Below are 23,928 nucleotides of genomic sequence, written 5' to 3' on the forward strand. Positions count from 1 at the left end.
ATTTCACATCCCTTTTGTCCCTAGTGGTCTGTGCAGTGCCCTGCATGCAGTTTTATATTATAAAAACTGTTCTTTATGCCTGGAAACTTGAGATTGTCCATAGCAACCAAAACTGTCCCTTTACATCAAAAATGATTTTAGACCAGCTAGAAAACAGCGATAATAAATTAGAATCACTTGCAGAATTAAGCGATAGCGATTTGTGGGGAGATCCGTCATCAAATATTGAAAAGTAATGACAGTGACAATTCTGCAACTGAGAAAATTTCAGTGTTTTTGATTTGATTACATTATTGAATAATTTTTATTGTTGTTATATTATTATTTGGTATAATTATTTATAGTTATTTATTATATTATAATTTATGATTTCATTTTTCAAATTTTATCATACCCTGGATGTCTGCTAGACTCTGGTTTGGACAGATTTAAGTGAGTTATTCCGAAGAATTACAGGACAACTATATAAAATGCCAAATTTTCATGCAAAATAATTGTACCGCTTTCAGCACCTAAAATCTGAAATAATCATACCGCCAGGGAGGATAAAAATCTCCATAGGCCACGCTTTAAACATTTTTACAAGTTACCAGTTTAGAGTTACAGAGGAGGTCTGTGTTATGTTAATTATGTTTGTGGCGATACCTCACATGTGTGGTTTGAATGTCGTTTACAGATGCGGGCGTGACATACATATGAGTTCACTTCTGCATGCGAGCATGCGGGGACGGGAACACTTTAATCTTTTTAAAAAAATGTTTTATTGTTTATTTTATTATAACTATTTTCATTTTAAACTTTCCCTTTTTAATCTTTTACTTTTTGATCACTTTTATTCCTATTACAAGCAATGTAAACATCTCTTGTAAAAGGAATAGGGCATGGCAGGTCCTCTTTATGGAGAGAACTGGGGTCTATAAGTCCCCAGATCTCTCCTCTATGCTGGAAAGCCTGAGACAAAAGAAAATAAATAAAATGATCTCAGGCTTTCCAACAAAAAAAGCGGCAGTGTTTGTATCTGCCGGCGCCATAAGTGACTTCATGACGTCGCTTCCGCCCTCTGTGGGTCATAGAGGTGGCCAGGGACCATCTGGTCTTTGATCAGCTGTATGGTAAACTTCTGCTGCAGGTGGGTTCGTTCTCAGGCTTGCCGATCGCACGCGCAAGACCGGAGAAGCACCAGGGGGTGGCTGCAGGCATCATTCAGATATCCACTTCAAGTCCCCAACATCATATGATGGCGACCCAGGGGAAGCAGTTAAGTACATAGTGGAAGAAAAAAAGCTGATTATTGTATTGTGCACTTTTCCATGACCATCCAAAACTGACATGGGTAGCGCAACTCCCTGCGCCAGAAGTAGCCAGTCCTGCGTTGGATTAAACATCATACTCAAGGGCATAACTATAGCTATAGCAAACCACCTGACTGCTATTGGTCCCAGTATTGTCTGGCTAGACAGTGATTTATGGAAGTAACAATAGCATTTGGAGCATTTGAGATATATATATATATATATATATATATATATATATATATATATATATACCAATACAGTATCTCAAAAGTGAGTACACCCCTCACATTTTTGTAAATCTGTTATAATTTTTCATGTTACAGCACTGCAGAAATAACAAAGATAATAATAATAGTGAACTAGACAAAAATGGAAGGTAACACCCTAAAACAGGGTCAGAGGGTGCTGATCACCCCTGGTATATTACAAACAAAAAAGAAAGTGTCCCCAGAGTGGGGCTTTTTACCAGCATATATTACCTGTGGAAGCTAATAGGTGTAGATATAAAAAAATTGACATGTAGCAAAGAGCTAGTAGTATAAATATTTTATTGATAAAAAAAGAGGATTTAGATAGATGACACAGTGGTCAGGGACTGAGCTCCACTATGTGAGTAAAAATGTATAGTATTACATGTATAAGCAAAAATACACATACGATTATAATGCTTGAAACATAATATCACTATAAATACAATAAAAAATATATATGTAGATAATATGAACCCTTTACGCGTTTCGACCCTCTCGGGGGTCTTCTTCAGAAGGTTATTATCTATTGTAAAAAGGGAAGAGACAAGCATAAATGTATATCCATACATGATACACTGTGTTATACTGAAAATAGTCTGCTGTAGGCAGAATATACATCAAACATTGTATAATTACACAGTTAGCGATCAAGTAATGTATATTGCAAAAATAAATACCTATATTAATCACAAAGGGAATCCTCTTTAAAAGACAGGACAAGACTCCGTCACTTCTCCCATAACCTTCATGGATGTGCCGACCTTGTGTGGATAGAAATGGTAGCTAACTCCACCACAAAGGGAGAGCAAGGAAACTGGGTCCAAGGGGTAAATAGCTTGCAAGGGATCACATCCCTATTGCTACCTCCAACTATAAAATAGTGGAGGAAGGTATGGGTATGGGTAAACAGGGTTAGGAGAGGGGGCAACCTACAGGAAAAGAAACAGTGTGAGATATATATGTATATAAAAAGTCCTGTTTAAGAACTATCACCTCTGTGTAGAGAGATAGAAAATACCCACATGCAGTGTCAGGGGTATATATATGTAGCAGTGAGTCCTGCTATTTCCATATAGGATGCTGCACAAGATTAGAGTATAAACAAGTGCATGCCCAAGAGGAAAACTAACACAGGCAAAGAACACCACAAACGAAGAGGAAAAGAAGAAAAGTGAAAGGGATGAAGGGAACAAAACACGAGTGCAGATAAACATAACACAACGTGACTAAAGTGAAACAGTGAAAAAAGATAAGATGAAAAGTGCAATGGTGTTGCAAAGTCCAATATGCCCCAGCATGACAACAGTGATACTGGAGTTGAACAGTGTGTGTGTACCTGTAGGCAATTTCCAAATAGGTCCACGTTAAATAGCAGGGCCCAAAAGAGGGCAATGTGATAATGGTAGTAAGGTGATTAGGAATGGTAGCCTTTACAATGAAGCCCCTCACACTGATATGTTATCATGAGGCAAGAAAGGCCTTATGTCAAATGAACAAGAGATAATGTTTTACTCCTGCTAGCAGAGCTATATATAGTGCAGTGAAAAAGATGTGGTGAAGCATTGAGTGAAGAGACCCAGTAACTTACCCCAATGTATAAAAACAATGCAAGTGCTGTCCTATAGTAGGTGGAGTGGGTTGCCAATGTGGGGAAGTGGGGTATAAATAGCCCATGTGTGGTTTAAAGTTCCTCAATCATGGTCTCCACCTGTTGCGCCATAGCCCTTTTTGGTCGCCGTAACGGCCGACCGGATGTGGTCCCCTCGGCGTTCCGGAAGTGACCTTCCCAATATGGCGGGAAGGTACGCGGTAGCGTCGCACCAGCATGACGTAGGCGCGTCACGTCGCACGCGTAAGGCACGCGTGCGCAGTGAGTCGCCCAGTCCGGTACCGTTCGGGAATGCCGCCGACCAGATACATCGTCCCGGGAGGACGGGCGGCGCCCACCCGCACTTATCCCAGGATATAATGGGGAGAGGCATGCGCGCGCCGATGCCGCTCCCCTCTTCTGGTCGGGAAGCCATACCCAAGGAGTCCGTCCAATGAGCAGTAACAAGGAAACGAGAGATCACCTCGAATGGCACCATCCAGTGGGGAAAATGGGGAAATGCATCCGGGCTTTCCGTCATACAATATATACAATAATATAAGGAAAACATTTTAGATACATTTTGATAACATCATGTCAGAGGTAGAAAATAAATATAAACAAAAGCATTTCATAATGAGCATATCGTTTACAGGTAAACTGGGCATACAAGAGAGAAAATCTACTGGTTGGTATATAAGAAATATGGCACACTAATAGTCAAGGGGCACAGACTTATGTATTGCGTTAACATATCACATATGTGCATCTACATACCCATCAAACGCGAAAGCGGACAAATACAAGTAAAGTGTAACTATTCCAATAAGTAATTTGGTAATGGGATACCTATATATATATATATATATATATATATATATATATATATATATATATATATATATATATATATATATATATATATATATGAGCATATGCACACGTGTAATGTGTCAACTATGTGAATGCCCCCCAGGGGCCCACAAAAAAGGACAAAAATGCATATTGATGCACAAAAAACTAAGGTCCAAAGTACATATTTGAAAGGAAAATGTAGGAGATCAGGTGAAACATCATGCATCTCTGAAAAAACCCTCAGGATCCTTTCCCCCTCTGAATTTAAATCCATGCATCGAGATTTTTGTTAAACAGGTGTTGAGGGACATTTCCAAACTCCGTCGCAAGCAAACTTATCCTGAGAATTTAAGTAGTGAAGAGTATAAAGCCATTCAATCACTAGGGAATAATGTGAATATTACCATCAAACCCTCTGACAAGGGGGGAAACGTGATGCTGATGGATAATGCTGATTATCTTAACATGTGCCAGGCTATACTGGACAATACGGACTGGTATAGGACTATACCTACCAGGGTAATACTTATTTATCATCAACAATTCTATGAATTGATAGATGATGCACTACAAATGGGCAGTATTACCAGAGATCAGCATTCCTTCATTAGCACCAAGTTTCCCACAAAAGCTACTTTCTACTGTCTTCCCAAAATTCACAAAAATCCATCTCACCCGCCCGGTAGACCCATAATTTCAGGTAGGGGGGGGCTAACTGAAAATCTTAGCAAATTAATTGACTCCTTCTTGCAACCCCTTGTGATGGAGATGCCGTCATTTGTCAAGGACACCATACATCTATTGCAGATCCTTGACAGTGTGACGCTACCGACTAATGCTTGGCTAGTAGCAATCGATGTAGAAGCCCTTTATAGCTCAATACCCCACACCAAAGGAATTGCAGCTATACGTAACATCTTACAACACAGGGAGCTGTACGACCAGACCCTGAGTGATTTCATCATTCAGGGACTGGAGTACATCTTACATCATAACTACTTTGTATTTAATAACTCCCACTACCTCCAGGTGCAGGGCGTGGCCATGGGCACATGCTGTGCCCCGGCCTACGCCAATCTGTACCTGGGGGAGTGGGAGGAATCCCTCTTGTCTGACGAGAGACTCGCCGATTTTACGCGCCACATTCGTCTGTGGCGGCGGTATATCGACGACATTCTCGTCATATGGGAGGGCACGGAGGATCAGTTGCTTAAATTTGTAACCCAAATTAATGTAAATGAATACAATCTAAAATTCACCATGTCATACAATCACCATTTGTTCACTTTCTTGGACATAAAAATTGGGCGTTCTCCCACTAATTCAATCTTTACCACCTTGTACCGCAAAAGTACCGCAGGGAATACTATACTCCATGCAGACAGTTTCCATCCAACAAATCTCAAAAAGTCCATACCATATGGCCAATACCTGCGGTTGCGCAGGAATTGTTCGGATGATGCCCTTTTTAGGGTTGAAGCCGCCCAATTACAGACAAGACTTCTAGCCCGTGGCTACAGTTGATCATGTCTGCGTAAGGCGTACAATCGGTCATTGGTGCAATCCCGCAATAACCTTTTGCACCCTGGGGCAGCGAAGGATGACCCTGGCAGGCATATTGCCAGGATCGTCCTTAGTTTTTCCAGACAACACGTTCCGATTCGTCATATTATTTAAAAACACTGGTCTATTTTGAAAGATGACCATAAAATTGGCAAATTAGTCTCGAGACACCCTTCAATTACTTACAAACGCGCCACTTCTTTTCGTGACAAACTGGTACAAAGTGAATATAGAGATGAAGCAAAGCGAGCAGCGCACTGCTCAGTTTTGGGATCATTTCCCTGTGGGCATTGCTCTGCTTGCAAGTACATTAAACGAGACAAAATCTTTCGACTTCCGAATGGTCGAACATTCTGTCTGTCCCACTTCACTAATTGTCAGACACGTGGGGTCGTGTACCTCATGGAGTGTGAGTGCGGGTCGTACTATGTAGGGAAAACTAAGTTGGAACTATACAAAAGGATAGCTAAACATGCTTATCATATGGAGATTGGTAATTTTTATGTGCCCCTTGGACGACATGTGGTAACCACGCATGATTACAAGATGCCTGTAATCTCCTTCGTGGCTTTAGATCGTATACACATCCCTGTTCGAGGGGGAGATTGGAATAAGGCCCTTCTCCAATTCGAACAGAGATGGATCTTTAAGCTAAACGCTACCATCTCCCCAGGCTTGAATGAAGCCATATCATTCGCTCCATTCCTAAAGGGATTTACTTCAGGCAAAACACAATAACATACTGTGGATTTGCCACATGTCTCCTACGTTTTCCTTTCAAATATGTACTTTGGACCTTAGTTTTTTGTGCATCAATATGCATTTTTGTCCTTTTTGTGGGCCCCTGGGGGGCATTCACATAGTTGACACATTACACGTGTGCATATACTCATATATATATATATAGGTATCCCATTACCAAATTACTTATTGGAATAGTTACACTTTACTTGTATTTGTCCGCTTTCGCGTTTGATGGGTATGTAGATGCACATATGTGATATGTTAACGCAATACATAAGTCTGTGCCCCTTGACTATTAGTGTGCCATATTTCTTATATACAAACCAGTAGATTTTCTCTCTTGTATGCCCAGTTTACCTGTAAACGATATGCTCATTATGAAATGCTTTTGTTTATATTTATTTTCTACCTCTGACATGATGTTATCAAAATGTATCTAAAATGTTTTCCTTATATTATTGTATATATTGTATGACGGAAAGCCCGGATGCATTTCCCCATTTTCCCCACTGGATGGTGCCATTCGAGGTGATCTCTCATTTCCTTGTTACTGCTCATTGGACGGACTCCTTGGGTATGGCTTCCCGACCAGAAGAGGGGAGCGGCATCGGCGCGCGCATGCCTCTCCCCATTATGTCCCGGGATAAGTGCGGGTGGGCGCCGCCCGTCCTCCCGGGACAATGTATCTGGTCGGCGGCATTCCCGAACGGTACCGGACTGGGCGACTCACTGCGCACGCGTGCCTTACGCGTGCGACGTGACGCGCCTACGTCACGCTGGTGCGACGCTACCGTGTACCTTCCCGCCATATTGGGAAGGTCACTTCCGGAACGCCGAGGGGACCACATCCGGTCGGCCGTTACGGCGACCAAAAAGGGCTATGGCGCAACAGGTGGAGACCATGATTGAGGAACTTTAAACCACACATGGGCTATTTATACCCCACTTCCCCACATTGGCAACCCACTCCGCCTACTATAGGACAGCACTTGCATTGTTTTTATACATTGGGGTAAGTTACTGGGTCTCTTCACTCAATGCTTCACCACATCTTTTTCACTGCACTATATATAGCTCTGCTAGCAGGAGTATAACATTATCTCTTGTTCATTTGCAGACATAAGGCCTTTCTTGCCTCATGATAACATATCAGTGTGAGGGGCTTCATTGTAAAGGCTACCATTCCTAATCACCTTACTACCATTATCACATTGCCCTCTTTTGGGCCCTGCTATTTAACGTGGACCTATTTGGAAATTGCCTACAGGTACACACACACTGTTCAACTCCAGTATCACTGTTGTCATGCTGGGACATATTGGACTTTGCAACACCATTGCACTTTTCATCTTATCTTTTTTCACTGTTTCATTTTAGTCACATTGTGTTATGTTTATCTGCACTCGTGTTTTGTTCCCTTCATCCCTTTCACTTTTCTTCTTTTCCTCTTCGTTTGTGGTGTTCTTTGCCGGTGTTAGTTTTCCTCTTGGGCATGCACTTGTTTATACTCTAATCTTGTGCAGCATCCTATATGGAAATAGCAGGACTCACTGCTACATATATATACCCCTGACACTGCATGTGGGTATTTTCTATCTCTCTACACAGAGGTGATAGTTCTTAAACAGGACTTTTTATATACATATATATCTCACACTGTTTCTTTTCCTGTAGGTTGCCCCCTCTCCTAACCCTGTTTACCCATACCCATACCTTCCTCCACTATTTTATAGTTGGAGGTAGCAATAGGGATGTGATCCCTTGCAAGCTATTTACCCCTTTACCCTATATGTGTATTTTTGCTTATACATGTAATACTATACATTTTTACTCACATAGTGGAGCTCAGTCCCTGACCACTGTGTCATCTATCTAAATCCTCTTTTTTTATCAATAAAATATTTATACTACTAGCTCTTTGCTACATGTCAAATTTTTTTATATCTACACCTATTAGCTTCCACAGGTAATATATGCTGGTAAAAAGCCCCACTCTGGGGACACTTTCTTTTTTGTTAATAATAATAGTGCACTAAATTTCGACAATAAACTTAATAATAAAACTTCACTGAACACGTGACAAACCGTGATCTAAAAAACAAATATATACATATGCAAAAAGTCCATATTCACAATGAAATGAATAAATAAATAAAAAAACTCTTGATTGCTGAAGAAAAACTTAATCCAAGCTCTGTGACAGTCAATCAAAGACCCCATTGGGTCTATTGGTACTTTTAATAATAATCCCCAGATAGGTCCCCTTGATCGTACACAAGTTTTCGGTCATACAAAAGTTTTCGGCTAGTGGCTCCAGGAATGCCAGGACCTTCCCAATTCCCATACAAAATTTCTTTCTGCACAATACAGTTTTTTAAAGAAAATAAAACATAATCATTGCGCAAGATTGCTTAAAAAATACTTTCTTTTTTTAAAAACTCTTGCAAGATATGAATTACAACTTGGCAGTTCAGAAGGTAAAGAAACTTCTAGGCAAATATGATAAAATAACCCACTCATGGTTTGGGAGAATAAATATTGTAAAGATGGAGATTTTGCCAATTATGCTGTATATCTTTCAAACGGTACCCATTATACCATCAAAAAAAATTATGAAAGATCTGAAAGAAATGGTAGAAGGCTTTGTATGGGCACATAAGACCCCTAGAGTAGGTAGGGAGGTATTAATTAGAACGAAAAATAATGGTGGATTAGCATTGCCTGACTTTTTTAAATACTCACAAGCAGCCTCTTTAATGAGAATAATCGATTGGCAGCATAATGAAAAAGACAAGCAATGGATAAAATTGGAGGAAGACATATTAGGGGCTAAAATAAAACATCAGCCATGGATAAAACCTAAGTCAAGACCAGAGAGGAAGGAAATGCCTATCTTTGTAAAAACAACTTTAAAAATTTGGGATGATATGATAAAGAAAAAACAACTATCATCTTCAATAGGCCCTATGACCCCTTTATTTGGTAATCCCGAATTTAGTCCAGCTGTAAAGGATAATACATTTTTTAAATGGAATATGGAAGAACATGAGCGGATAATACAAATCCTAAATTATGGAAATATTCCAACGTTTCAGGAATTGGGGCAAGAGTATAAAAATAAATGGTTTCAGTACTTACAGCTGAGGGCATTTATTGACCCAATAAAGATAATGATTAATAGACCACCAACCATATTTGAACAAATAGCAATGAATAAGGAGAAAGCAAATAAGAAATTAGCTAAGATATATAACCTATTACTTCCTGGTGGGGATATTAAAAAAATAGTAGGAATAAAAAAATGGGAGGAAGAAATAGGGCAGGAGTTGACAGAGAAAGAGTGGGAAGAGGTATTTGAAGGAATATATAAAACACCCTTAGCTTTTAAATATCAAGAAAAAAATTATAAAATTCTATTAAGATGGTATAGAAGCTCAGTGGTTATGAATAAAATAAATAAACGGAACTCTGAATTATGTTGGAGATGTAAGAAGGAGAAGGGTACTTTAGAACATATTTGGTACAGTTGCTGGAAGATAAAAATATTTTGGGGTAAGATAATAAAAATATATCAGGAACTGACAGGTATAAGAATAAATCTTGATATAAAGACAGTATTATTCTCCCATACATCTGGAAAACTAAAACGAAAAGAGATGGAATTTTTGTACCAAATAACTACAATAGCTAAAACCGTAATAGCACGGAAATGGAAAAAGGAAGTAGCTCCAACAATAGTAGAGTGGAATTATGAGATGAGCGAGGTGTGCTTCATGGAGAAACAGATTAGACAAGAGGGATATGTAGAAAAACCGATGTCGGACTATTGGAAGAAATGGGAGGAATTGAGTACCTCAGGAAAAGTGTGGGAATTTATGTAAGGGAGGGGGATTGAATGGAATAGTATTGATAAGTTGTGTGTTTTTTTTTGTGTATGGGGAATGTTTTATAATGATGTGAAAATTGAATGAAAAATTTTGAATGTATGTTTTATAATATAAATAAAGAGAAATTTGAAACAAAAAAAAAAAAATACTTTCTTTTAATAAATAACATTGTATACACTCACATTCGAACAGCGATAAAACTGCATAAAACGTGTTTAAATATTGGATAGATAGGGAGGAGCCGGTGACGACACTTCCGGTGTCTTGTTACTCTGGATGTGTAGGGAGGAGAGCTGTCCTAATACCTGGTCACTGGAAGTTCAGCATGGCACCTCATGGCAAAGAATTCTCTGATGATCTGAGAAAAAGAATTGTTGCTTTATATAAAGATGGCCTATCCTATAGGTAGATTGTCAAGACCCTGAAACTGAGCTGCAGCACGGTGGCCACGACCATACAGTGATTTAACAGGACAGGTTCCACTCAGAACTGGCCTCGCCATGGTTGACTAAAGAAGTTGAGTGCACATGCTCAGCGTCATATCCAGAGGTTGTCTTTGGGAAATAGACGTATGAGTGCTGCCAGCATTGCTGCAGAGGTTCAAGGGGTAGGTGGTAGGTGGTAGCCTGTCAGTGCTAAGACCATATGACACACACTGTATCAAATTGGTCTGCATGGCTGTCGTCCCAGAAGGAAGCCTCTTCTAAAGGAGATGCACAAGAAAGCCTGCAAATAGTTTGCTGAAGACAAGCTGACTAAGGACATGGATTACTGGAACCATGTTCTGTGGTCTAATGAGACCAAGATAAGCTTATTTGGTTCAGAGGGTGTCAAGCGTGTGTGGCGGCAACCAGGTAAGGAGTACATAGACAAATGTGTCTTGACTACAGTCAAGCATGGTGGTGGGAGTGTCATGGTCTGGGGCTCCTTGATTGCTGCCGGCACTGAGGAGCTACAGCTCATTGAGTGAACCATGAATGCCAACATGTTCTGTGATATACTGAAGCAGAGCATGATCCCTCCCTTCTGAAATTGGGTGATTCCAACATGAAAATGACCCCTAACAAACCTCCAATATGACCACTGCCTTGCTAAAGAAGCTGAGGGTAATGGTGATGGACTGGCCAAGCGTGTCTCTAGACCTAAACCCTATTGAGCATCTATGGGGCATCCTCAAATGGAAGGAGGAGGAGGGCAAGGTCTCTAACGTCCACCAGCTCTGTGATGTCATCATGGAAGAGTGGAAGAGGACTCCAGTGGCAACCTGTGAAGCTCTGGTGAACTCCATGCCCAAGAAGGTTAAAGCGGGGTTCCATCCTAAAGTGGAACTTCTGCTGATCGGAACCCTCCCCCCCTCCGGTGTCACAATTGGCACCTTTCAGGGGGGAGGGGGTGCAGATACCTGTCAAAGACAGGTATTTACACCCACTTCCGGGCATAGACTCTCGTGGGAGTCTATGCCATTTCCTGTCCTGCCGCGCTGTCTGCTGGGACACACGACTTGCGCATGCGCAGTAGGGAACCAGGAAGTGAAGCCGATTCGCTTCACTTCCTGATTCCCTCACCTAGAATGGTGGCGGCAGCAGCCGAGAGCCGAGTGATCGATCGGCCTCGGTTGCCGGCATCGCTGGATCCCGGGACAGGTGAGTGTCCATTTATTAAAAGTCAGCAGCTGTAGTATTTGTAGCTGCTGGCTTTTAATATTTTTTTTCCGCAGTACAGTCCCGCTTTAAGGTAGTGCTGGAAAATAATGTTGGCTACACAAAATATTGACACTGTGGGCCCAATTTTGGACATTTTCACTTAGGGGTGCACTCACTTTTGTTGCCAGTGGTTTAGACATTAATGGCTGTGTGTTTAGTTATTTTGAGGGGACAGAAAATTTACAGTGTTTGACAAGCTGTACACTCACTACTTTACATTGTAGCAAAGTATCATTTCTTCAGTGTTGTCACATGAAAAGTTATAATAAAATATTTACAAAAATGTGAGGGGTGTACCCAATATATATATAATATATATTTAGTGTAGATATAGTTTTGCAGTCATGATAACAGTACCTCAGATGTAATCCTATACTTTTGTAATACCAACCACTACCAACACCTCCCCTCTTACCCCAGTCTAATATACCAGAAAAAAATATGACTCACTCCTGCCGTGGCATCCACCTGGGAAGTGGCCGTATCCCTCCAAGATCACCTGTATGCAGGGACCCGGGGATAACACTAGGTGGGCCCTGTCCTACCCTCATTCCACGGGGCTCCACCCCATTCTGCTGGGCTCTGCCCTGTCCCACGGTGCTCCGCCCACAACGGGGATTCCTTCCAGCACTCACATCGGAGCTAGCCAGAGGAAGTTGAGCCAGCTGGCCTGGAGGGTCCATGGCTGGGCTCCTTGATGGGCTCAGCACAGGAGAGGGGGTGATGTGCTGAAGCGCGTTTCAATGGGGAAGCAGCCGTAGCCGAGGAAGAGGCTCCCTGCATGGCAGCTACCTGAGACTGTAGCCAGTCCATCCCCATCGATTCTGCCATGGAGCGGAGCTGCTCCTGCAGAGTCCTCAGATCCGACATATCAGTGAAATCTTCTCTTCCTCATGTCTGATCTCCCCCCGGATATCCGTCTCCTTGTATATCCTGAAGATTGACCTCTGTAGACACTCCCCCCCCCCAGTTGGCTGGCTAATGACCTATTTATGCTTACTGGGAGAGTTAACCCCTGGCTTGCCAGATCTCCCTGTGAACCCTTATTATGCTAGCCCTATGCTTATTCTTTCTGTTTCTTTTTTTGCTGCGGGCTGCACTGTATTCTGTCAATTTTAACTTTTTAACTCTACCCACCTTTTTCATGGCCTCTAGTCATGTAGGCCCAGTCAGGCAGGTGCCCCTCAGGGAGGCTAGGTCACTAATATCTTCAGCGAGATCCTACATCTTTGTTAGGGGATCTTGCAAGATCTCACAGTATTCTCATACTGCGCATGCATGAAATGAAGAAAATTATGTTATGTACTTCATCTCGTGTCTGTGCTTGTGCCTGGGCCATAAGCCATAAAACTCATTTGTCCTTTTAAAAAATGGCAATGACATGCCTCCCCAGCCCTGTTCTTTAAAAAATGTTCTCCACGGGATCTCATAAGAGAACTTTTTTTTAATTACTTCAACAAGGGTCAATTTTGACACTTCTCACATAAAAATAAAAATCTAAATTTTTTTGCTAGAAAATTACTTAGAACCTCCAAACATTATATATTTTTTAGCAGAGGCACTAGACAATAAAACATTGGGCGTTGCAAATTTTTTTAGTGAAAAAATACACTTTAATGAATATTATTGTCCACAAACACTATATAATACAGGTTTTTTGGTAAAATATAAAAGATGTAAAGAAAAATGAAAAAAAGTGGGGCAACAGGATTTTCATGGTATCGTCAAAAGACAATTTTTATTGCATACATATACTGTACAATATATAGAAACAGTCCGTCGGGACAAAAAAGCTTTTTACAAGATGCACAACATATGAATTGGGAATTGGATCCCTCTTGACGGCTCCAACACCTCTACTAAAGGGAGACACCTCTACCTGAGAAGCTACTCCAAGGAATAGTGTTAGTGTTAGTGTGGGCCGTCAGACTCTCAACTTGTTTCACGAAAACCTGCTTCTTCAGGAGACTAAAGAGGGGATAAACACTAGAAATACAAATGAAAAACATAGGTATATGTACAGTAACCATAACAAGTACATATCAGACAGTCATAATAATGCATTGTTAAAGCGTTCCACCCAAAAGTGGAACTTCCGCTTTAAGCACTTCTGACCCCCGACATGCCACATTTGGCATGCAATTTTTTTTTGGGGGGGGGAGTGGGTACCTAGTTTTAACAAGTACCCAGTTCTCACTTCTGCTCGGCCACCTAGGCAACTCCTCCTCTCCCCCTCCATCCCTGAAATCTCCTGGGGCACATGACAGGTCCCAGAAGATTATCCTGCCATTCAGGCTATGCAGCGTGACTCGCGCATTCACAGTGCTGCCCACACTTGAATACTTGCCCACACACCGCAGACAGGAGGGGGAGAGAACCGAGGCTTCAGGTGCCTGCATTGCTGGACGGTGGGACAGGTGAGTGTGTGTTTATTAAAAATCAGCAGCTACACTTTTTGTAGCTGCTGACTTTTAATAAACAAAAAAAATGAGTGTAACTCCACTTTAATCACAGCAGTGTGGGAGCACTCACCCCAAAATTCACAAGTAGCCAACATGCAGCCGCAATCAGGCATCAAGGAAGAAGATTGTGGGCGAGCACATATACCAAGACCGCTATTGTTATTCTTTATATAGGTATGTATATGTCTGCAAATGAGAGTATGTATTAATCTACCTGTGAGATAATATTTTGGATTTTTATAGTCCTATTTCAAATGTCAGAGGACACAGGCCAGTATTAAATAGCATCTATAATATATAATAGATATCATTTTTTTTTCAATTTTCTTTACATGATTCTTAGGATCAGGGAACCCACAGATCTGATCTACTTTTTTCTTCTGAGCAGTTTTCTGTAAAATATAAAAGATGATGTTACGCCAAGTAAATCAATGCCTAACATGTCACACTTTAAAATTGTGAACACCCATGGACCCCCTTCTGCCACCCACAGAAGTGATCGAGTGGCTGTACAGCCACTCTAATCAATTCTGCTTTACAGGGCATCGGTTGCTAAAAATTCTCATACCAGGCATCATCCCAATATAACCACTGAATTCCTAGGTCATATGATGTCTACCGGGGTGAAGTGATTAAAATAGACAAGTGTAATTTAATGATGTCATGTGCTTATGCATGAATAGAAGGATATATAGTACATTTTCAAAATGGCGGCATGGAAGCAGGGACTCTGGCTGCACAGAAGCAGCCTGAAAAGGGAACCACAAGAAAAAAATGCAGCTCAGACATAGGTAAGTGTACTGGTTTATGTACGTTCTATTATATAACATTGTCATTTTCTCGTAGGAGGGGAAAGAGGAAGGTCCTTTTTAATGTTTTTAGCTATGGGGCATCATTATGCATAGTTACGACTTTGCTTATGCTATTGACAAGAGCCTTCTGGACTTTTGTTATTTGTAAACCTTCCTCTGCTATCTCTATAAACATGCTTTGTAACCATATGCATAATCGTTTAACTATAGAAGCTTGGAAAAAAGCCTTTTTGCTGTATACAGCGTGTAAATTGACTGCAGTTTTCATCTTATTTCATGTGGGTTTTTAGGCTCATCATTGCTGGATGAAAATAAGGCAAATTTGATTTGCATTTCAAGCAATCTTTCAGTGTAAAGTACAAAGCAAAATTAACTGGCAAATCATCGCCAAGTGATTGATTGGTCGATTTCCCTGTGTATATAGCTCTCTGTTCTAAAAGCATCTTTGGGATGGACCATTTATGCTACAGCAATTCGTTCAGATATGATTAAGTGGGAATACAATACAATAAACTAGTGGATTAAATCAACATAATTCTATTACATTTTATAGATATTCAGAGCTCTGTGGGCTTGTTTAACATAATGCAGTACTTTGGATGAAGGTGCCCTCTGCTGGCAAAAGGCTTATACAGCAGCTTTTTTTTTGTTCTATAAGATTCATTTTTGCAATATGTATGTTTTCATGCAGACATAATAATATTGGATTGCTGCAATGTAACAATTGAAATTATGTAGCACTATTCATATGATAGATACAATAGACATCATATTGAGAATAGGAACCAAACAGAAATCACACAGCCGATCTTTGGTTTATTAAAAAAAAAAACATAATGGAGATGCTGTACTGAAAAAAGATAAAATGAGATACTGCTGACCATTGTACCATGCACTGCTGTGTCTCATGTATTCTGCTGCTTTAGCAAGGGCATGGATTACGTATTAACCACTTCAACTCTGGAAGATTTTACCCCCTTCTTGACCAGGCCATTGTTTGCTCTTTGGCACTGCACTACTTTAAATGGCGATTGTGCAGTCATACAACGCTATATTTACCATTTGAAATTATCATCCCCAGATTATCATTACACATTTATCCCCATCTCTCTTTTTTTTTTCTTTCACACAAACAGCTTTATTTTGGTAGTATTTGATCACCACTTGTTTTTTATTTTGTGAGACATAAATGAAAAAAATATATTTTTTTTACTTTCTGCTATAAAACATATCCATTAAAAAAAATTAAAATGTAATTTCTTTATAAATGTTGGCCAAAATGTGTTCTGCTGCATATTTTAGATTTTTAAAAAATCCCAATAAGTGTACATTCATTTTGTTTGCATGAAAGTTATAGCGCCTACAAACTATAGTATATATACTGTTTTTTTTATATATACTACTAATGGCAGCAATGACTTATAATAGGATTGTGATGCAGGGAGCTATCTGACACTAACTGATGCTTGAGGGAACTGACTAACTGCCACTGACATCCCAGTGACATTAATACAGTGATTGGTGATAAAATAACACACTGTCACTGTACTAATGACACTGAAGGGTTTAACAATTAGGGTCATCAAGGAATTAAATATGTGCCAGACTATGTGTAATGTGTGCAGTCCTGGACTGGGGCAAAAAATAGGTTCAGGCATTTTAGACAGAGCAGCCCATTTTTTTTTAAACCAAAACCTTACTGTGAGAGTAGGGCCAAGACCCCATGCAGGCTTATTGGAGGGTAGCAGACCAGCATAGAAGTAGAAAAGAAGGATAAAGAAAATATCTGGCTTTGCCCATAGTGTATCCTAAGCATGTTGCATATCCTAGGAAATTTATGTAGCCTTATACATCTTTATTCCTCCTCTGCCAGTTGCCTAGTCTACCAGCCTACTGTTCCTCCCTGAACATGGTGTAAAGCAAACCCTGTTTTCTTGAGTCCAGTGCTAGAACTTGGCTCCTCTAACTTTCCTGGCAGGGGGGAACTATTTTGGGCACCAGGGGCAATTTCCCCGCATCTCTTGTGCCTGGGGGTGCCTGGGGTCATCCCCTCTGTGGCAGCCAATATGTCTTTGATTGGGAGAGGGGGCGTCACGTACTGAGCTCTGGGGGATGTATGCTAGAACCTTTAGTCCTTCACTTTTGGGGGGTCCCACCATGAACCCTGAGATCTAAGGATTTGACCCGACAAAAAGTGAAGGACTACAAGTCCCAGCATGAACCCATGAGATCTAAGGATGTGACCCCTTAGAACTCAGGTGCCCATGCTGGGTCCTGGACTTGTAGTCCTTCACTATTTGGGGGTGTTTCACATCCTCAGTTCTGAAGGGTTCATGCTGAAACTTGCAGTCCTTCACTTCTGAGAACCCTGAGATCCAAGGATGTGACCTCCTCCTCCCCTTCCTATCCCCCTGAGGTTGCCATCTGTCATCAAGCACCAGCTCAGCTGCTATCCTCTCTGTTCCTGCATCTCTGCCCAGGTCCCTTATGACAGCCGTACAGGTTCCATCCCAGGCCTCCCCTCAGACTCTCCAATCCACTTCCCTTCTTTTTCTAAACAGGGGGCCACCACCACAGAGGCTGGAGGAGGTGGGTGAAGCTGAACAGTAGAAGAAGGTGGAGGAAGTTACATCCTCCTATGGTCTGAATGCTGGGGCCTCCCTCTTCATTACGTGACGTCACTGGTTTCTAGGTTCCAGGCGATTCAAGAAACCAGACAGTGGGCAGTGGCAGCCAGCCGTGGAACCAGCAGAACCAAGTCTCAGCCGGGACCAGTACTGTGAGAGAAGTTGAGGTCTTTTTTTTGGAGTAATAAATAAGGAACATAATGTGGCACTTGCTGAACTTCAAGTGCCAGAGCTGCAAGGAGCGTTTTCGCCAATGTGCAAATACTGCAAATATATATATAATCTTAGTTTCATAACAACATCAATCAATAAAATAATACCCCTATCGGCAGTGTAGATTCAGATTGTATATGTATTTGCGATATTTGCAAATTGGGTGAAAGATCCTTGCAGCACTGGCACTTGGAGTTTAGTACCCAGTAGGGTTAGCATATATTGCTTTGTTAGCTTATGTTTATTTTGAACTTTCTGCACAAGCAAGCGCCACATTATATTCCTTATTTATTTTGCTAGAGTGTGGGGACACATTGAGCAATGCGAGCAGCTGCTTCATATTTAACACACTTGAAGTTATCCCATAGTGTACTGAAAGTAGGATTTTTTTTGCTTATATCTTTTTTGGAGTGGCTCAGGGGGCTATTACCACTGGCATGCGCCCGGTGTGCCCTCTGGCTAGTTCGGGCCTGATGAGCCCCAAAGCTGCACATATTTTTCAGTGCAATGTGGTGGTATAAACTGCTATTATAGCTAATGGCTTTATTTTTTTATTGTCTATGCATTGCACCTGTGTCAGATGGGCTGTCTAGTACAACACAATGCATCTTGTGTGAATCAGCTTCTAGTGCCATATTCCTAACTGAGTGCCTCATAGCTTAAAGCTTCAAAACGCTCAGCAAACCAGATCCCATGGTCCCTGTTCACATTTGAGCGTTCAGTCTTCTGTATCTCAACACCTGAATCTAAAAACAGTGAGTTACTTTTGAAGCAGAATGGGGCATTTTTGGTTCCATGGATTTCAATAGAAGAACATGAAAAAACGTTAAAACAAAAAAAGATGTGTTTTTCAGGTGCTCCCATAATAGTAGAAGCTCCTGTATGGCACTTTTAAAAATTAAAATTAATTAAAATTAAAAATGTGAGGAAAAACGCAAAAATAAAAAATTCCTGAGAATCACCTACATGCAAGTGTGAATGAGCCCCACAGAATGAAAATGGTGGGAGGGGCAAGAATTGTCCCCACCCACCATATATGGGATGCTGGCAGACCAATTGTCGTTAAACAGTTAAAATGCTTACCTATGATTGGTGGTATCAAACAGCAACGGTCCTGGCACGAGTTGCTACCTATAAAAACAAAAAAAAATGCGTCACAAGCAGCAGTTACCGGGACAAGAAGAGAAGAAGACGTTGCTCTCCGGTACTAGCGTTATGGAGTCGTTGTTGCGGCGAGTTCTTGAGCGGGCTGGCACCGAGGATGGCGAGCAGTGGTTGCGGTCTTGTTTGGCTATACCTAGAAACGATTCCCCGGTTTCCTGCCTTCGTCCAGAACTGACCATCGTTTCGGACGGTCCTCCGGTGTTCGCTGCAGCTCCTTCCGTAGTGCCTCCGGATGTTCCGCCACCTGTGACTTCCTTTTCCTCCCGATGGGCTCCTCCTATTGACCCCGTGATGCCAGGTTCGTCGTTCGGAGATTTCCGCGCTGAATCGGCGTATTCTCCGATCTCGGAAGACGGCGCATGCGCAGTGGATCCGGCTATTAGAAAAAAAAGGACAAGAAGACTGCCGCGAAGATTTGAATTTTCTGTCGTACAGATTCGTTCGGATGCAGGTACTGATGCTATTTCTTTGAAAAAGAAGAAAAAAACGAAACATTTAAATAGCAATATGCTGGACAAAGGTATTTCAGGGTCTAGCAACTCTGTGATGGCTCAAAATTCTATTATGGCTACTGCAGTTGATGTTGTTAAGGATGTTGCTATGGTTACTATTCCAAATCACTCTGCTACAGCTGCTGAACTGGCTGTCCCTTTGGATATTGTCCGTGCTGCTGACACTGCTGTAGATCATGCCCCGGCTACTGTATCGAGAGGTGAGTCTTTGGATGCCTCTGTTCTACGTGAATTTGTTTTTAATATGTCAGCTTTATTTTAAAAAAATTTAAATGACCCAGCTTCTTCTGCATCTGACGATCAGTCTCAATTGGCGTCAGTGTGGAAGGATAATGTGCATACGGTTAAAGATGCTAATGTATTACATAATGTAAATTTGTCGTCTGTTGATTTGTCTGTGTCTCCTTCCAATGTTCCTGTATGTTCGGTTCCTGAACCGTATTTAAAAGAGGTGCTTTCTTGTGAGTTGTCACCGTTGGGTTTTCATTTACCTATGGCTCTTAAAGAAAAAATATGGAGATGTGAATATGTTGATTTAATGACGCTTTTGCCGTCCTTTAAAGAGCATCGTTCGGAAAAAAAGGAATTTGACAAATTGGATATTGAGAGACATCGGTCGAGCCCTCGCAATTTTCAAAATTGGTTGCAAGCTTTTTGTATATATGCGAGTGTAATGGGTGAAAGACGTTCAGATTTGTGCTGCGGTATGTTCCAGCACGTTGACATTATTTTGGAGGCCTATAAGAATTTTCCAGGTTTGTCTCGGTTTTTTTATGACGAAGCATTTAGACAAAAACTTTCTATTCATAACTCTTTGAAATGGGGTATGAAGGATGTGGGTCTTTGGCTTAATCTTTTGTTACCCCAAAAACCTGCGGCTAAACCTTTGATACCTGTATTTGGACCATTTCGTAAAGTTTTATGTTTTCATTTTAATGAAGGTCATTGTAAATGGCTCCAAAATTGTAAATACAAGCATGAATGTGCTCATTGTGCTGGTTTACACCCTGCGGTCCGTTGTTTCAAGAAACAAGTTCATAATGCACCTTCCAATGTGAAGGATTCCTTTCTTAAAAGCGGTAACGCCGGTGATTTTGGAAAAAATGCTACCGTGGCTGCTTCAGTATCCAGATCGCAAGAAGGCGGACATTTTGCTTGATGGTTTTAGTTTGGGCTTCCTTTTGCCTGTTTTTTCTGGGGAAGGTTGTACTATTCATAGGAATTTAGCATCTGTTTCTACTTTTGCAGAGATTGTTCGGAACAAGATTTATAAAGAAATTGCGGCAGGGAGGGTTTCTGGTCCATTTTCAACGCCTCCGTTTATTAATTTTAGAATTTCTCCATTGGGAATTATTCCTAAAAAAGAAAAGGGTACTTCCCGACTTATTCATCATTTATCTTACCCTGAAGGTATGTCATTAAATGATGATATTGACCCTGAATTGTGTGCGGTATCTTATTCTTCTTTTGATGATGCTTTAATATTGATCAGAGGTGTTGGTCAGTCAGCTTTGTTAGCGAAAGCTGATATAAAGTCAGCTTTTAGGCTTCTGCCTATTCGTCCTGCTGCCTTTAATTCTCTTGGATTTGTGTTTGATGATTTGTTCTTTTTTGATAAATGTTTGCCTATGGGCTGTTCAATTTCTTGTTTTTACTTTGAACTTTTTTCTTCTTTTTTGGAATGGGTACTTCGTTTCAACTCTCATTCTAGTAATTGCTTGCATTACCTTGATGATTTTTTGTTTGTAGGGAGTGCGAATAGTTCTGATTGCCTGAATCTATTTAATCAATTCCGATTTATTTGTGACCTTTTTGGAGTACCGTTGGCTGATGAAAAATCGGTGCTGCCATGTACGTGTTTGGAATTTTTGGGTGTTCAGATAGATACGGTACGTATGGAGTTCCGACTTCCTCTGGACAAAATTCTTAAAACTAGATTTTTGTTAGATTTTATTTTGTCTAAGCGAAAAGTACAGTTAAAGACTATTCAGTCTTTATTAGGTTTGTTGGCCTTTTCTGCTAGGGTTATTCCTGTAGGGAGGGTTTTCTCTAGACGACTTTATCGGGCCATTTCTGGTGTTTCCTCGCCAAAACACTATATTCGAATAACTCGTGCTATTCGGGGGGATTTGTTAGTTTGGCAAGAGTTCCTGGTTTCTTTTAATGGATGTTCCCTTTGGCAATCGTCATTTTGTGAGGCTTCTGCACTCGATCTTTATACTGATGCTTCGGGTGGTGTTGGATATGGTGCTTTTTGGTGCGGTAAGTGGTCGGCTGAAATGTGGCACCCTTCTTGGTCTGAGCAAAGTTTTCTTCGGAATATCGTTCTTCTTGAGCTTTTTCCTGTTGTCGTTGCTTTGGAATTGTGGGGCCCTCATTTTCGGGACAAACGCATACTTTTGCATTCTGATAATAAAGGGGTTGTTTTTGCTATTAATTGTTTAGTGTCTAAATCTTTACCTGTTATTTCTCTTTTACGTTATTTAGTTTTGCAATGTCTGCGATTAAATATTTGGTTGAAAGCTAAATATGTGCGTGGTGTTCACAATGTTGTGGCTGATGCTTTATCTCGCCTACAGATCGGCAAATTTCGAGAGTTGGTTCCGGATGCGGAGGCGATTGGAGAACCTTGTCCTCCTCACTTGTGGACGTTGGTCTGATGCAAATACAATCTGCTATTAAACAATCTTTGGCCCCTTCCACGTGGGCATGTTACGAAGCCGCGTGGGGGTTTTGGTGTTCTTTTTTGTCCCTGTATGGTCTTGATTGTGCTTATATTTCGGAAGGTGTAGTTTTAGCTTTTGTTAATTCTTTAATGTTAAAAAATTACTCATATTCTTATATTGTTAAGACTTTGGCTGGTGTCTCCTTTTTTCGTAAATTAAATGGCGGTTCTTCTTGCACTTCATATTTTTCTGTGCAATTGGCTCTTAAAGGGTATCGTAAACGATTTAAGGTGCCTGATAGAAGATTGCCTATATCTGTTGATATTTTGGGTAGGCTTTGCGCTGCCACTGACATAGTGTGTTCTTCCTCTTTCGAAGCTTTATTGTTTAAAGTGTCTTTTTGTTTGTGTTTTTATGGGGCTTTGAGAATATCTGAGCTTCTTCCTCCGAATAAGTCTTCTAGTTTGGGCATGGCAATGTCTTCGGTTCACCTTGATACTGGGGTTCTCCGTTTATTTTTGACCAAGAGTAAATCTGATCAATTGGGTCGTGGTCATTGGATCACTATTCGCTGTCATGAGAATGTCGGGATTTGTGCTGTTTCTCTAGCATTTTCTTATTTGACCTTGAGGCCCTCTTTTAACAAGCAGTTCTTGATCCATTCCGATGGTTCCCCATTGACTGTTTTTCAATTTCATGCTGTTTTCAAACGATGTTTGGTTTATCTGAAATTGGATCATCTGGCCTTTTCTTCCCATTCCTTTCGTATTGGTGCAGCTACTGCTGCGGCTAAATTGGGTATGTCTGCCAGTGATATTAAATGTATTGGTAGATGGCGATCTCAATGTTTTCGTACTTATGTTCGTCTTGATAATTCTGTTTAAATTTCAGATTCTCAATACATCGTGTGGATCATCGGTCATTCCTTTGTCTATTGGGCCCATGAAAGAGCGGCTTCCAGATGCTATGGTGTTAATTTGGATTTCTCTTCGTCAAACTTTTTGTTACATTGGTATGGACAAAGGGGTATGAGATGGCATCGTTTGAGAGGTGTGTTTTCTTTCTTGCTTTCCAGATGGCCTATTCCGCATATTGTGGTTTTCCATTTGGCTGGGAATGACCTTGGTTGTATTGGAACTTTGGATTTGCTGGCTAATTTCATAATCTTATGCCTGGTTGCGTTTTAGTTTTTTCCGAGGTCATTCCTCGCTTACAATGGTTTTCTCCTCCTTTTAGGCATTTTGAGAAAATGAGAAAGAAAATTAATCGGTCTATTGCTAAGTTCATGCCTGTTATTAATGGTTTTGCTTACCGACACGTGGAGCTGGAGGGTGGTGTGCTAGGCTTTTACCGCTCTGACGGCATTCACCTGTCGGATATTGCTCTGGATATTCTTAATATGAATGTCCAATCTAGTGTGGAGTCGGCCGTGGGCCGGGTGGGGTGCCTTGCTTATGTTTCATAAGCTCGGCTTATGGGACTGTTTATTCTGTGTGCTTAAATGGCTTGAGCTTTAATAGCTAAGCTATGTTAATGTTGTTGAAATATTAATTTGTGTTTTTTGACAATTTTATGCTGAATAAAAT

This window comes from Lithobates pipiens, unplaced genomic scaffold (genome assembly GCF_037356315.1).
Source record: "Lithobates pipiens isolate NorthernLeopardFrog02 unplaced genomic scaffold, aLitPip1_a1.2 Scaffold_10, whole genome shotgun sequence".
NCBI lineage: Eukaryota > Metazoa > Chordata > Amphibia > Anura > Ranidae > Lithobates > Lithobates pipiens.